Raw genomic sequence first — 13755 nt, 5'->3', positions numbered from 1 at the left:
TGAGAAGGGCTTTCTAGTCCATGGGCTAAGGGCATTCATTTTCACTAATTTCAAGTATATATGTAGTAAGACTTAGAACACATAGAATAAAATTTAGGAAATAACAGGTACCATGGAGGCTAATACTCAGCATTAGAAAAATCTGATCTTTGGGGCGCCTGGGTGGCGCAGTCGGTTAAGCGTCCGACTTCAGCCAGGTCACGATCTCGCGGTCCGTGAGTTTGAGCCCCGCGTCGGGCTCTGGGCTGATGGCTCAGAGCCTGGAGCCTGTTTCCGATTCTGTGTCTCCCTCTCTCTCTGCCCCTCCCCCGTTCATGCTCTGTCTCTCTCTGTCCCAAAAATAAATAAACGTTGAAAAAAAAAATTAAAAAAAAAAAAAAAAAGAAAAATCTGATCTTTGCTATATTACAAATACAATGTTAAAGAGGTTTGAGTTGGGGTTTTACATTAATTTTAAAGCAAAAAATTAGTGCGGTGTTAATGGTTAAAAAAATATATAGAACATGTGACTTTGTAACAGAGCTTTTCTAATCATGGTTTTAGTACATTTATACCTCAGCCTTCTCAGTGCATTTCGCAAAGGCTAATTCCTTGAATAATGCTTACAAGTAAGCTTTTAAATATATAGTTTAAATCTCTCTGGTAAATTCTCCCTTCACGACAAACATACCAAAATATTATCTCCAGTTAAACATTAATGATTAATTTAATATATTCAATATATCATAATACTTAATGAAATAGCTTTGGAAATAGCCTTTGGAGATAAATGCAGAAAGGAAAACAAACAAACAAACAAACAAATGCTGCGTACTAAGATTTATCAGAATATTGAAGGTTCCCTGAACCATGGGTTTGGATGTGTGTCTCTGGGAGATACATTTCAATTCAGCAAATCAGATGATCTGATAATATTGACTAATATGATTAACACGTGTGAAAATGAAATCATAAATTCCAATTTCTGAGATCTTTTAGAAATAATTTCTGGGTGATTAGAAGTTCAAAGCCACTCTTGAGTCTGGAGGTATTAAACAGTTTATTCAACAGATATTAAAGTATTTCTAAAACTTTAAGAAATAAAGATACTTTCTATAAATCTGGTTTGGTATTAAGGCTAATGTTATGTATCCATGTTACCTCTTGACATATTGAGGTCAATTCCCAGTTATCTATCCCAAATGGTAATACAGTGTATCAAACTCATTACCCTTCCTGTTCTGAATTCTCTTTCTGATACCAGGGGTGATATATAAAAGAACCATAGTCACCCGTAGTGCCTTAGAGAAAAGGATATATTCAAAATCAATAAAAACCTCAAATCCCTCAGAAGTATTGTTTTAGCTCCTTTTTTCAACATCATCCTATACACCATCGTTTACCAGTCCTGCTAAAAGTAGAAACATTGATTAATGTGTTTTATCTTCTTCTCCCTTCACTGCCACCCTCCAGCAGAGATTCTAGAGAGAGAAGAAATACCCTAGTGTCAGTTTGTTTGAGGGAAATGGAGAAGTCAAGGACTTGAATTATCTTCACAAACTGGATTATCAATCTCTGAAGTACTGGAAGTTGACTGTACAGGAGAAATAGAGCAGATAAATGATAAATGTTACAGTTTATAAGTTGAATAATTCAAAACAGTGCAGAGGATAGGCACACTATATTTGATAATACACGTAATGAATCTTGGAATTGCGGCATTGTTGATTTTTGTTTGTTTTTTAGTAAGATGGAGATTTCAAAAATTTCCAAATTAGAGCAACCACAATGACTTGTTTTTGGAAATTTTAATTTCTCAATAGATGTAGATTAGAAGCAGAGAAGACTGGGGTGCCTGGTGGCTCAGTCGATTAAGCATCTGACTTCGGCTCAGGTCATGAGTTCGGGGTTCTTGAGTTCGATGTTCTTGAGTTCGAGCCCCATGTCGCGCTCTGTGCTGACAGCTCAGAGCCTGGAGCCTGCTTCAGAATCTGTGTCTCCCTCTTGTTCTGCCCCTCCCCGGCTCTCTCTCTCTCTCATAAGTAAACAAATTTTTTTTAAAAATTAAAAAAAACGCAGTGTAGTCTCATGTGCATACAGGTCTCTGATGCACATAACAAAAGTACACATAGGACTGAGGGTTGAGAACTCGGTCTGTGCACCATGCCATTAGTAAATCCCCCTCTAAGCACACATTTTGCTTGTTGGTATTGATCACCGCTATAGTTGAAGTCATAGTGAAATGGTTCACACTGATCATTAACAAGGCCATTGCCAGACACTGTATAAATAGTTGGCTCCAGTGTGGCCTTGCTTACAAAATTCTCTTTTTAGTTTCCTGGAAAACTTTCTGAATTTCTAATTTTTCTCATTGTTTTTGTCTCTACAAAGATATACTTTAGAGAGGAGTAAACAATGAAAAACTGTTATAAAAATTACATTCAAAATCAAGAAGTCCAAATGACAAGATGTGCCTCCTTAGAGTAGATACGTGCACTTCAAAACACAAGTAGGAAGAGAATGGTTACGTTTTCATTCAAAGAACGGAGCGAAGCCAATACAGATAGGTACATTTTAAAGAGGTTCTTATTCCACATCTATTAAACGATATTTATGGTGCCAAGAACTGGATGCTTATTTGCAATGCTCAAAAATAAGCAGTGGAATAGAGCAAAAAGAACGAAATTGCCCGTTTTTCTAAGTACCTACTCTATGCACGATATTATACTAGGTACTTTACAAAGAAAACGGTGAAAGAAGGAATGAAGATAAATACAGCAGACCTCTGATTATATCTTTAGAGCAGATCTAATCTAATTGGAGAATTGAATATGCATGTGATAGTGTAAGCAAAACAGATTAAGTAGATTAATAAGGAGTACTAATATATTATAATGATATGTTAGTACTCTGCTTCTTATTAGTCTCCTGCTTAATCTGCTCTGTTTAAAGTAACAACGTGGTATAGTGGAAAGAATGTTACTTTGTGTTTTCCATTTCTGGCTCTGTTACAAACATGTAGACTGACCATGGGCCAATAGCTTAATAGCTACCATTGATGTGATTGCCTGGGTGCGTCGCATGCAGTATTTGGTTCAGTCCTCACATCTACCCTGTGATGTGCCTATCTTTCTGCCAGTACACATGACTATAAGTCTAGTTTTCAGAGATGGCCTTGTTTTATCCCCTACTTATTGTGTCCCCCTTTTACCCTCAAGAGTGTCCTTGTTTGGATGATATAAATTGTCTCTATGTGATGAGAAATGTGATTGTCACAATTGAGCAAGCAGTGAAGACAGATTTGATCCAAGGCTGTTGATGGCCCATACACACAACTATGTGTTTTCCCTAGTGAAAGCGCTAGTGAAGAAGCACTTCTTTTACTGCTTCTTTGTGTATAAATAAAATTAAGTCGTTAAAGTTAATGATCTCCAGGATTCCTTCCATCTCTAACTTACAAAGAGACAAATATGTGGGCTCAAGACCCTGGGATGAAAACTTTATACCAGGGCTAGCAAACAGAATTGGAAAATACTGAAGGAAAGAAGAGGAGATAGAATGGAAATTTTAACACATTACTTAATTCATAATAGAAGGATAGCTCTGAATGCTTAAAAAGCCAGCCTCTCCTAGAAATTTTCATGGCTCACAGATATCCCTTGGCACAAATTAAGGGGAGCTGTATCTTTCCATACCTCCTGTGTTAAGAGCATGAAATGATGTGTCCTTATTTGGTCTATATTTTGAAAGAAAAGCACTTGAATATTGTTGCAGGTAGTTTGCATTTGCCTAAATCCTAGTTCACAATAGAGTGAGATCTTCTTTCAAGTTCTTTATTTTACAGAGCATGATATTGCCTACAGAGAATTGTTTGGCTCTCCTGTGATTTTAAGGTGCACTTCAGATTTATATTCTCCCAGATGATTATATTTTCCTGCTGATGCATTCCTGCCAGCTTTGACTTCTCATGTTCCTTTCTTTACCCTCATCTTATTGGATGCTCGCCATCAATATTAAATTGTCTTAATCCCAATTTTTCCACCTATTGCTGCTTTTGCAGTTGGCGCTGGCTCTTACACCCCTTGAAAGGTACTTGTGTGGCAAAAGATTGAAAAACAAATTGGCAGTTGCTGTCAGGGTTAATGTAGAAAAATAAATCTCTTATATTGCCAGTTTGGATTTACTTTTCATTTTTAATGGCCCCAACAGATGTTGGAGGAAACCTCCACTTCCTGCACACTTCCATTTTTACAGCTGGTGCTGCTTGACTGGTTCTTGACTTTGGGGGAGCAGTTCCTGGGTGTTTACACAGTGATTTACAGACACCCTCGCACGGTAGACTCTGACCATCCTCGAGCTTCCTTTCATACTTTTTCCTGAAACTGACTGACGTCACTATCACCCCACTGCTCACCAGGTTTCTCCATGCCAGTGTTTCCTAGCAATTGATTCTTTTCTCATTGTGCATGCAGCATTTTGAAATGTTTGGACTGTTAGGTAACAAAACAAAACAAAACAAAAACATAAAAAGGAAGAGAAAGAGGAGATTTTCTACTTGGTAAATTTGGCAGTGTGTCCTTTTTGGTACCTTTCTTGGTACCTTTTCCTTACTTTTTTAAAAGTACTTATGACAAGTTTCATTTGGATGCTTCACTTCTTTAGGACTGACTTTTCCCTTCTCTTCTCTTCTCTTCTCTTCTCTTCTCTTCTCTTCTCTTCTCTTCTCTTCTCTTCCCTTCCCTTCCCTTCCCTTCCCTTCCCTTCCCTTCCCTTCCCTTCCCTCCCCTCCCCTCCCCTCCCCTCCCCTCCCCTCCCCTCCTCTCCCCTCCTCTCCTCTCCTCTCTCCTCCCCTTCTCTCCCCTCCCCTCCCCTTCCCTTCTCTCCCCTCCTTTCCCCTCACCTTACCTCACCTCCTCTCTTCTCTTTTTCCTTTACTTTTCTCTTTTCTTTTCTTTTCTCTTCTTTTCTTTTTCTTTTTCTTTTCTTTCTTTTCTTTTCTTTTTTTTTTTTTTTTTGAGAGACTAGCTTCGGTAGCACTGGTTTCACTATCCACATTAGTTTTCCAGGGCTACTGAAACAAAGCACCGCAAACTGGTGGCTTAACAACAGCAACTTCAAACAAACAAACAAACAAACAAATAAATAAATAAGCGAACAGCAACTTAATGACTCACAGTTCTGGAGGCTAGACATTTGAAACAAGGTGTCAGTAGGGCCATGGTGCCTTTGAAACCTGAAGGAATCCTTTGCCTCTTCTAGTTTCTGGTGGATTGCTAACAGTCTCTGACATTCTTTGACTCACAGCTCCATAACTCAAAGCTCTGCCTTCATTGTCACGTGACAATCTCCCTGTGTGTCTTCACATAGTGTTTTCTCTTTGTAGCTGTCTCAGCGTCCAAATTTCCACTTTTGATAAGGATATCGGTCATATTGGATCAGGACCCACCTTAATGACCTCATTTTAACTCAATTGCATTTATAAAGGCTCTTTTCCCAAATAAGGTCACATTCTGAGGTACTGGGATTACAATTTCAACGTACCTTATTTGAGGGGGACCTAATTCAATTCAACACCAACCAAGAGCAGAATTCTCCTCACACTTGTTTACAAAGGAAACATTGACATCTTTCAGTAATTGAAAGGAGCCTGGGAGGCTGCAAGTCCCATTCATGGCTGCTGTCTTATCTGTGACTTCTGTGTGCTGCACACTTGCTCTCTAGGTTTGAGAGTTTCCATAGAAAAGACAGAGTCAGATGCAAGTCACTGACCAAAAAACATTTGCTTAAGTCTCCAGGTCTGATAATAACCTTTATCAGTAGCTTTCTAATATACTATGTAAAATTTGTTCGGTAAACATCCTAAATTGAGAAAAGAAAAACTAAGCTTTTTGGCATTGTGAGAAAGAATATTATCGAGTATCAGTAACACCAGCTATGGTTTTGTTTTCCTTCCCAAATAGTATTACTTAGACTTATACCAAGGTTGCAGATGATACCAAAGAAACTTATCAACCCACAATATACTGCCTTGTCCAGTAATCAATGAAATTATTTTAAACATTTTTAATGATGTGAAGGAGAGAAAAAAGAACACATTTAAAATAGATACAGCCATTTTGAGCCAGAACTATCAGAATATTTGCCTAACCAGGCCTCAAAGTTTTCTTCTGATGATAATTTATGATTGTCATTGTCACCTCTATTAAGTTTTAAAATTTATTCTTATGGGAAGATTGAAGAAAATAAAAGATTTTACTCAAGTAGATATCATGTCTCATTTAAATAACAGTAATATGGCAATGTTTTTGTGTGAATGCATCTTTAATAAAAATTATGGATAGCTATCAGTAAAGTCTCCTTGAGGTTAGTAGTAAAATGAAAATGTTTTAATGCCAAAAAAGAATTATATTTGGAAATCCTTTATTGCTAATAACGTAGCTGTAACCTTATGGCAGACCCAAACTATCTCTTGTAGAAGTGCTCTTTAAAGAGTAATTATGCCAAATTTGAAAAGTATACAAAATAATTTGTCACGTATTCTATATTGAGCCAAATCCTTGCAGTTCTAAAGCAATTCCCCAGTGTGTTGATTTGATTTAAAGAACAACAACAAAAAAAAGTTGATTCAGGAAACTGTAGGAAAAAAAATGGTTAAGCCAGTTGTTCAGATAAAACCAGCAATTATGTGTCTAAATTATTTTGCCTCCCAATTCATTTGCTTTGACATCACACAGGCCTAGTCTTATTCACATATGGTAGCTGGTTCCAGACCACAAGGGTATTGCACGCTGAGTTACTAAACAAGTTACAGTGGGCAAATCTGATGAAATCGGGAATCTAGGGGCAGGATTTACAAGACTGTGTCTTAGAGTGAATGATGACGTCTTTATAGCAGCTTTAAAGAAAGGAAAAGGTATGGAGTGGAAACTAAAGCTCACGGCCCCCTGCCTGCTCTTCTGAGGCCACCCTGGAAAGTTCTTGCTGTCCCCGTAAGACAAGAGAAAGGTCATCATTAGGCTTCCTGAGGTAATTCAACCTCGCAGATGACTATGCTTCCACTTGGAAATAGTTCCACAGTATGTAAGTGAAAAATACTCTACGGATTTTATTTTAGAATTTTATTTTAAAAATTTCAGGACATTTAAACACACAGGTTTTGATTTTTTTTCTCTTCGTTGATTTTTTTTCATGGAGTTGATGGAGATAAAAAGATCAGCCTGGCAGCTTGCTGGCATGGATCTGGAGTGTTTAGGGTTTGTTTTGCCTTTTTGCAAGATTGGTCCACAAGAACTTTAAAAGGAGAAAAAGACGATGCAAATTAAATACGTTAGAAACGTATGTCCCATCTGTTTTTATTTCATTTTTAGAATAAGGTTTTCATACCTTCTTTTATTTTTATATTCTATGATACCACACTATAATGTTGGCCACCTCAGAGACAAACTAAATTAGCTATCCTGACCATATGGAAAGGAAAAGCTTTACCAGCTAAGGAAACAAATTTAACTCAGGCAAAAAGGCCTATGTGTTTTAGAGTTAAAAAAAAATGCTGCTAACTACATAGTAGGGGAATATAACCCACCTGCATAAGTAAAATTTGAAAAAGAGTTTGGGTATTCCAAAATAGCTGCCTCTTTTCCTGGCGTCATTCAGGAATCACCCGTATTTGAAGCATATTTCTGTTGTATGCTATCATCTGGATTTATTTGTAAGTAAACATAATGAAAGGCATGAAGGCCCCTTGAAAGGTCGCCTACTCTTTCACTCTGCCTCCCCACAGACTTAAACTTTACCTGTCTGGCTATATACCTTATGCCATTATTTTAAAATAGCTTCAAAACACTTCAAAGAAGAAAACTTCCCCCCTAATGTCCATTCCACAGAAAATTGAATAGGAAGACATGGCTTTATAGAGAAAGAGATTTTATTTCATTCTACAAATGCCAATAGTGTAAAGCGTTTGATAGAAACACTAGGCTACCATTTTATTTTACCTGGAGAGGAGCTTCTCATACTTCTCTATGTAAAATCGATGGTTGCTTCAGAAATCTCCCAGTCTTAGGTTTTTATATAAACCACAGTGAGGGAACAGAGCTCACAGAGGTCAGGCATGTGTTTTCTAACCACACAGAGTAGAGGAGTTCTGCCCAGTCCCGGCCACTTCAGACTGACACGGGCAGTTATTTCCAATGATTGAGGACATCAGGTTTTATGCACAACCTATGAAGACAAGATAAACACATTGGTAGAGACGATTCAGCTAAAAAGAGGGTCAACCAAAGTGTGTGTCACCTGACTGTAACTCCGCACGGCCGAGCTCAAGCCACTCAACTTTTAGAGTACTGAAGTTACAATTCACTTTATTTCATCCAAATAATAGCTAAACTTGTAAGTGAAGGCATATGTTTTGAGAGTTTTTCTATGGACATTGAAATGCCTTTTTTCTGTACACTCCTACTGGCAGGCATTTCACCAAAATGCACACTGATTACTAAAATTACCTGAATGTATTCAAGATGTGTCTTGGCATTTTTTCTGTACTAAAGGAGGTGGAATTACAGTAATAGTTCCATTTCTCAAATCATGGGACACTCAGTGTAACCATTATCTAGGCTGCAAGATAACTTTCTGACTCTCAGACACCAAACTCATAGTTTTGAAGTGCCCTTATATTTCTCCTCAATAAAAGTCACTAATTGGCACCAGATTAATAGACTGATTAATCAAGTAAAGTAATTTTGGTGTAGAAGATGTCTTTAGGTACACATTGATTTAGCTTTTTTAGGTTTTCTCCAATTAATGCTTGTATTAAGGGTAGGTTTCCCAAGGAGACAGAACTGTAAGCACCAGACTGAGACCATCTTAGGCTCAGCAGCCATCTTTGACAGTGGAACATAGTGTTAATGCTCTGAACTCCATAAATAAATACTTCCTTTCTATTGTTTCTTGGGACTTCTTAATGTTCATATTCAACTCTAATCATTGTCATGGTGTAGTTTATGGCCAAGCATAAAAAATGAATGGTTTCCTTACAACATACATGATGCAATTCACATTATCGATGAAGGGAGGAAATGCAGATGAATTCCTCTCGAGGTGTATTACAAGCTGAAACCACTCAGCCACCAACACAGAGTTGATAGATCATCTGAGTATTGTCAGATGGGATATTATTAAGTAGACAAAAAATGGCCATGGGTTTTTCCCAGGAAGAATTGTTAGAAAGCTAAACAGATATGGGTGACTGTGCTATGTGTATTTACTCCGATTGAGGAAAACAAGCTGTACCTCAAAAAGGTTTGTTTAACTTAGAGTGTGTTCTGCAATTGAAGAATGAACTTTTTTCAAAACCTGTTGAAAGAAAGAGAAGAAAGTGCAATTGTCTTAGAAGAAAGAGAAAATCGGGGCACCTAGGTGGCTCAGTTGGCTAGGCGTCCGACTTCAGCTCAGGTCATGATCTCACAGTTTATGAGTTCGAGCCCTGTGTCGGGCTCTGGGCTGACAGCTTGAAGCCTGGAGCCTGCTTCGGATTCTGTGTGTGTCTCTCTCTGTCTCTCCCCCGCTCATGCTTCGTCTCTCTCAAAAGTAAATAAACTAAAAAAAAAAAAAAAGGGAAGAAAAGAAATCGATGTCTACTGAAGAGCCATGTTCAAGAAATTCTCTTATAAATAAGTAGTTAGACTTTTCTCCGGATTACACAAAAATGAAGCATGTAGAAGGAATACACTGGGGTTGGTCCTTTGTAATATTTTTTTTTCCACGTGTCTAAAAAGGGCAATCAGCAAACAAACAAAAATATTCTGGAAAGACATCTCATGCAAGCATTGTCTTTGCTCAAAATGGCCAAGTCAGCTTATAATTTTACACAGAGTGTATCTGGTCCAGAGCACAAGTTCATACATAACAACCTCACAACTCTGCCATATAATATTTAATCGGAAATAATGGCAAAACATTAATCAATAGGAAAAACAATATGAAAAATACATAAAAATTACACATTTTTGTAATAGCAGAGTTTCACTGATTTAACTAAAGGAATTTAGGAACATCTATAGATTTTGAATGAACATAATGTTTTTAATGTTTTTATTTATTTTTGAGACAGAGAGAGAGAGAGACCACAAGTGGGAGAGGGACAGGGAGAGAGGAGACACAGAATCTGAAGCAGGGTCCATGTTCTGAGCTGTCAGCCCAGAGTCCAACACGGGGCTGGAACCCACCAACTGTGAGATCATAACATGAGCTAAAATTGGATACTTAACTGACTGAGCCACCCAGGAGCTCCTATACAGTTATTTAGAGGATTAAAAATGAGGTGGGTGTGTACATGTATGAAAGTGTCAAGCACTGTGCACGACACATCATGACTACTCAAAGCTAATGGGAGTCAGGTCCAGAATCCTGGGTTGTTCTAACCACACCTCTGCAAAGAAAGGCAAAAAAAAAAAAAAAAAAAAAAAAAAAAAAAAAGGGGGTTTAAAACTCTTAAGCAGAAGCTTTTTATCTTGATGAGGTACCAATAGTTCATTTTTGCTTTTATTTCCCTTACCTCTGGAAACATGTTAAGTAAGAATTTGGATAAAGGAGATGTGGTATACATATATAATAGAATACTACTTGGTAATGAAAAAGAATGAAATCTTGCCATTTACAGCAACATAGATGGGGCTAGAGTGTGTTATGCTAAGTGAAATAAATCAGTCAGAGAAAGAAAGATAACATATGAGATCATGACCTGAGCCAAAGAAGTCGCTTAACTGACTGAGCCACCCAGGCACCCCGAATGAACATAATTTTTACCTCAATGTTCTTAACAACCATTAATAGGTACCAGGAGGTTTTGAACAATTAAACAGGATATGAGAGTCTCAGTTAGGAATCTCCTTCACATTTGTCAGAAGATCTTATCTTTGATGAGTTTATACTTAAAAAGAATAGTGATTAGATTGCAATAATATTGATAATGTAAATATCAATTACTGAGCACCGATTATGGGCCAGATCCTATTCAATGCTCTTCATATTTATTAATTCACAGAATTTATAAGATAAGTTTATGTTTTATCATTGATGTTTTACAGATGAAACTAACACACAGAACTCGCCTAAGCTCATATAGCTCATGTATACTACTAATTACTACATGTGAAGCAGGTGCTGTGCTAGGCCATGGGGATGTAAAAAAGAATAGAGTGCAGTATAAAATGTTTTCAAAATAGGAAAAATAAAACACCCTATTAATACTTACTGTGAAAGTGAGGGGGCAATGTTGAATCCCTAACTGCCACCCAATTTCTTTGCCTTATCATGGGGTGTGAGAATATATACATCGTCAAGTGGGATGTTATTAAGTAGACAAAAAAAATGGCCATGGATTTTTCTAAGAATGAGAAAATATACATACACATATGCACACAGTAATAAATAGATATTCAGAAGATGTCTTAGGAGAGCCTAGGTGGCTCAGTCTGTTGAGTGACTCTCTCTTGATTTCAGCTCAGGCTGTGATCTCACAGTTGTGAGATGGAGTCACGAGTTGGGCTCAGTGCTGGGTGTGGAGCCTGCTTAGGATTCTCTCTCTCCCTCTCTCTCTGCCTCTCGTCCGGCTCATGCTCTCTCTCTCAAAATAAATAAATAAACAAAAAAAAGGGTCTCTTAAACAGCCTCACTTAAATGCCTCAAAGATTAGCTTCCTCCCCCCCCTTTTTTTTTCTAAAATGTACTGATATCAACACTAAACTAAAGTCTTGTGGCTAATATTCCACTTTCTGGTGGAATGTCTAAACTATTTTGTGCCTCACAGTTGAGTGGGGTGCTTAGAGAAGAAATCTTTTACATATATCTGTCTTTCTCTGACTTATTTCACTTAGCATAATACCCAAGGGGGGAAAAAAAAGAAAAGAAATCTTTGCATTTTTCCTCAGAACTATTTACATCATTCTCATGTATAGAAACACATGACTTAATTCAATAGTAATACATGGTTTAATTCAATATTACATGAGCTGATGACATAAGAATGTTCAAAGAGAGGAAGCTATTGTTGGTATGAAAACCAAAGGTAAATGCCTTGGAAAGAGTTGCTAAATGAGTTGCTAAAAGAAATTGCTCTAGATTAGGTATGGGAAAGACAACTGTAAAAAGTTGAAAAAAAAAGTTAAGAAAACAGAAGGATTCTGCATTTCGTTTATTTTGCGCGTATCACACAATTTGCACTTTACTTCAAAGAGACGAAAGATAGAAATTCTACGTGTATTATAGATAGAATTATGGAAGAGATCTAACAAACTTTGGCCCTCATATGAAGAAAAGCTTTGGCCCTATATAAAATATGTATTTGTTTTTAATTTAATTAATAGATTTAGGTAGGTAATATGTGTGTATAATTCTGTAATAATTCCTCACTTAACTTTTCAAATTCCTCATTTAAGTATTGGTCTAAATTGCTTCAGAGAAGAGTATTTTTATGATGATTAGATCTAAATTTGATACTTATTTTGCTAATTTGTAATTTAGTTCTATGTTGAATGCAGATTAAGAACAATCCGATTTTTCATAAAGGCCTTTTGGATTTTTTAAGGTATAATTTGATTATGTTATAATGAAATAAAGACATCTGTGTGAATACTTTTAAACCTCTATTTTATTGCATGTCAAATGAAGAATTTGGTAAACCAGTAGTTTAGAGTTCTTTCGCCTAAGTAGTCCTGTAAAAGTACCTAAGTAGGGGTGCCTGCTGGTTCAGCCAGTTGAGCGGCAGACTCTTGATTGTGGCTCAGGTCATGATCTCATGTTTGTGAGTTCGAGCCCCATGTCAGGCTCCACGCTGACAGTGCAGATCCTGCTTGGGATTCTCTCTCTCTGTCTCTCTCTCTTTCTCTCTGCCCCTCCCCTGCTCATGCACATTCTCCTTCTCTCTCTCTCTCAAGAATAAACAAATAAAAATTTTAAAAAGTATCTAAGTAGATTGAGGTATTTTCCCATATGCCTCACTCATTTCAGTTTTTAAAAGGAACATCTTGAAATTTGTATTTTCTTGCTTTTATTTTTAAAGGCATTACTTGTTTTTACAAATTGTGTTAGTATGTGTTTTTGAAACACAAAAATGGCATGATTCTGTATCTGGTGCATTTACTAATAAGCCCAGTTCTGCACCAGATGGGCAGGTGAAAATGTGATTATGAGGTGTGTGGAGATAGTCCCATTTCTGTAATACATGCCTCTCCAGGTTACTTGTACGTCTGTTATGTTCATGAATTCACTTTATGGTTATCCTTAGAGGTACTTAAAGAGGCAATCTTATACCACAAAAGGTCTAGAAGAGGAAAAGTTCTCTCCTTTAACATAATTACTATAAATGGTTCTTCTTGTTTCATAACAATCAAATAGAAAGAAGTTAGCATTTTTCCCTGGCGGATTTAGAAGTTTGATGCTGAAATACAGGGTTGTTATGTGTAGACCAAAATTGGGTAAGTTTGCTATTTAGTAAGTAGATGCAAATTGAGTCATAGGCTGTACCTTGCTGCATCATTTTGGGGGGAATAACACATGGGGCAGACAAAGCGAAACCCCATCCAGGTGGTTGAATTCCCTACATATTCATTTGGGTTGAAACTTTCAAATGTCAGGTGCCTGGAGAGCTCATTTAATGAAAGGGTTATCTCTGCCAACCAGTTAGTAGTTGATTTTTTTTTTCACCAGAAGTTGTGAAATATTATTTATGTATGTAGAAGACAGGGGCTTCCTGCCGTTGTTGTTTACTTGTAGGTTTGG

At 37.1% G+C, this 13755-nt stretch overlaps 1 protein-coding gene across 2 annotated transcripts in view; it reads left to right on the top strand.

Annotated features, from left to right (window-relative positions):
• The window catches only part of ARHGAP15 (Rho GTPase activating protein 15), a 619400-nt gene that overhangs the window by 250979 nt on the left and 354666 nt on the right, over window positions 1-13755 (top strand). The gene's annotated exons all lie outside the window — the stretch shown is intronic.

This window comes from Lynx rufus, unplaced genomic scaffold (assembly GCF_022079265.1).
Source record: "Lynx rufus isolate CCGP_SWC_20201006 ecotype Redwood Valley unplaced genomic scaffold, mLynRuf1.p SCAF_2, whole genome shotgun sequence".
NCBI classification, from domain to species: domain Eukaryota; kingdom Metazoa; phylum Chordata; class Mammalia; order Carnivora; family Felidae; genus Lynx; species Lynx rufus.
The sequence above is the reverse complement of the archived record's forward strand: the minus strand, read 5'-3'. Positions and strand labels throughout refer to the sequence as shown.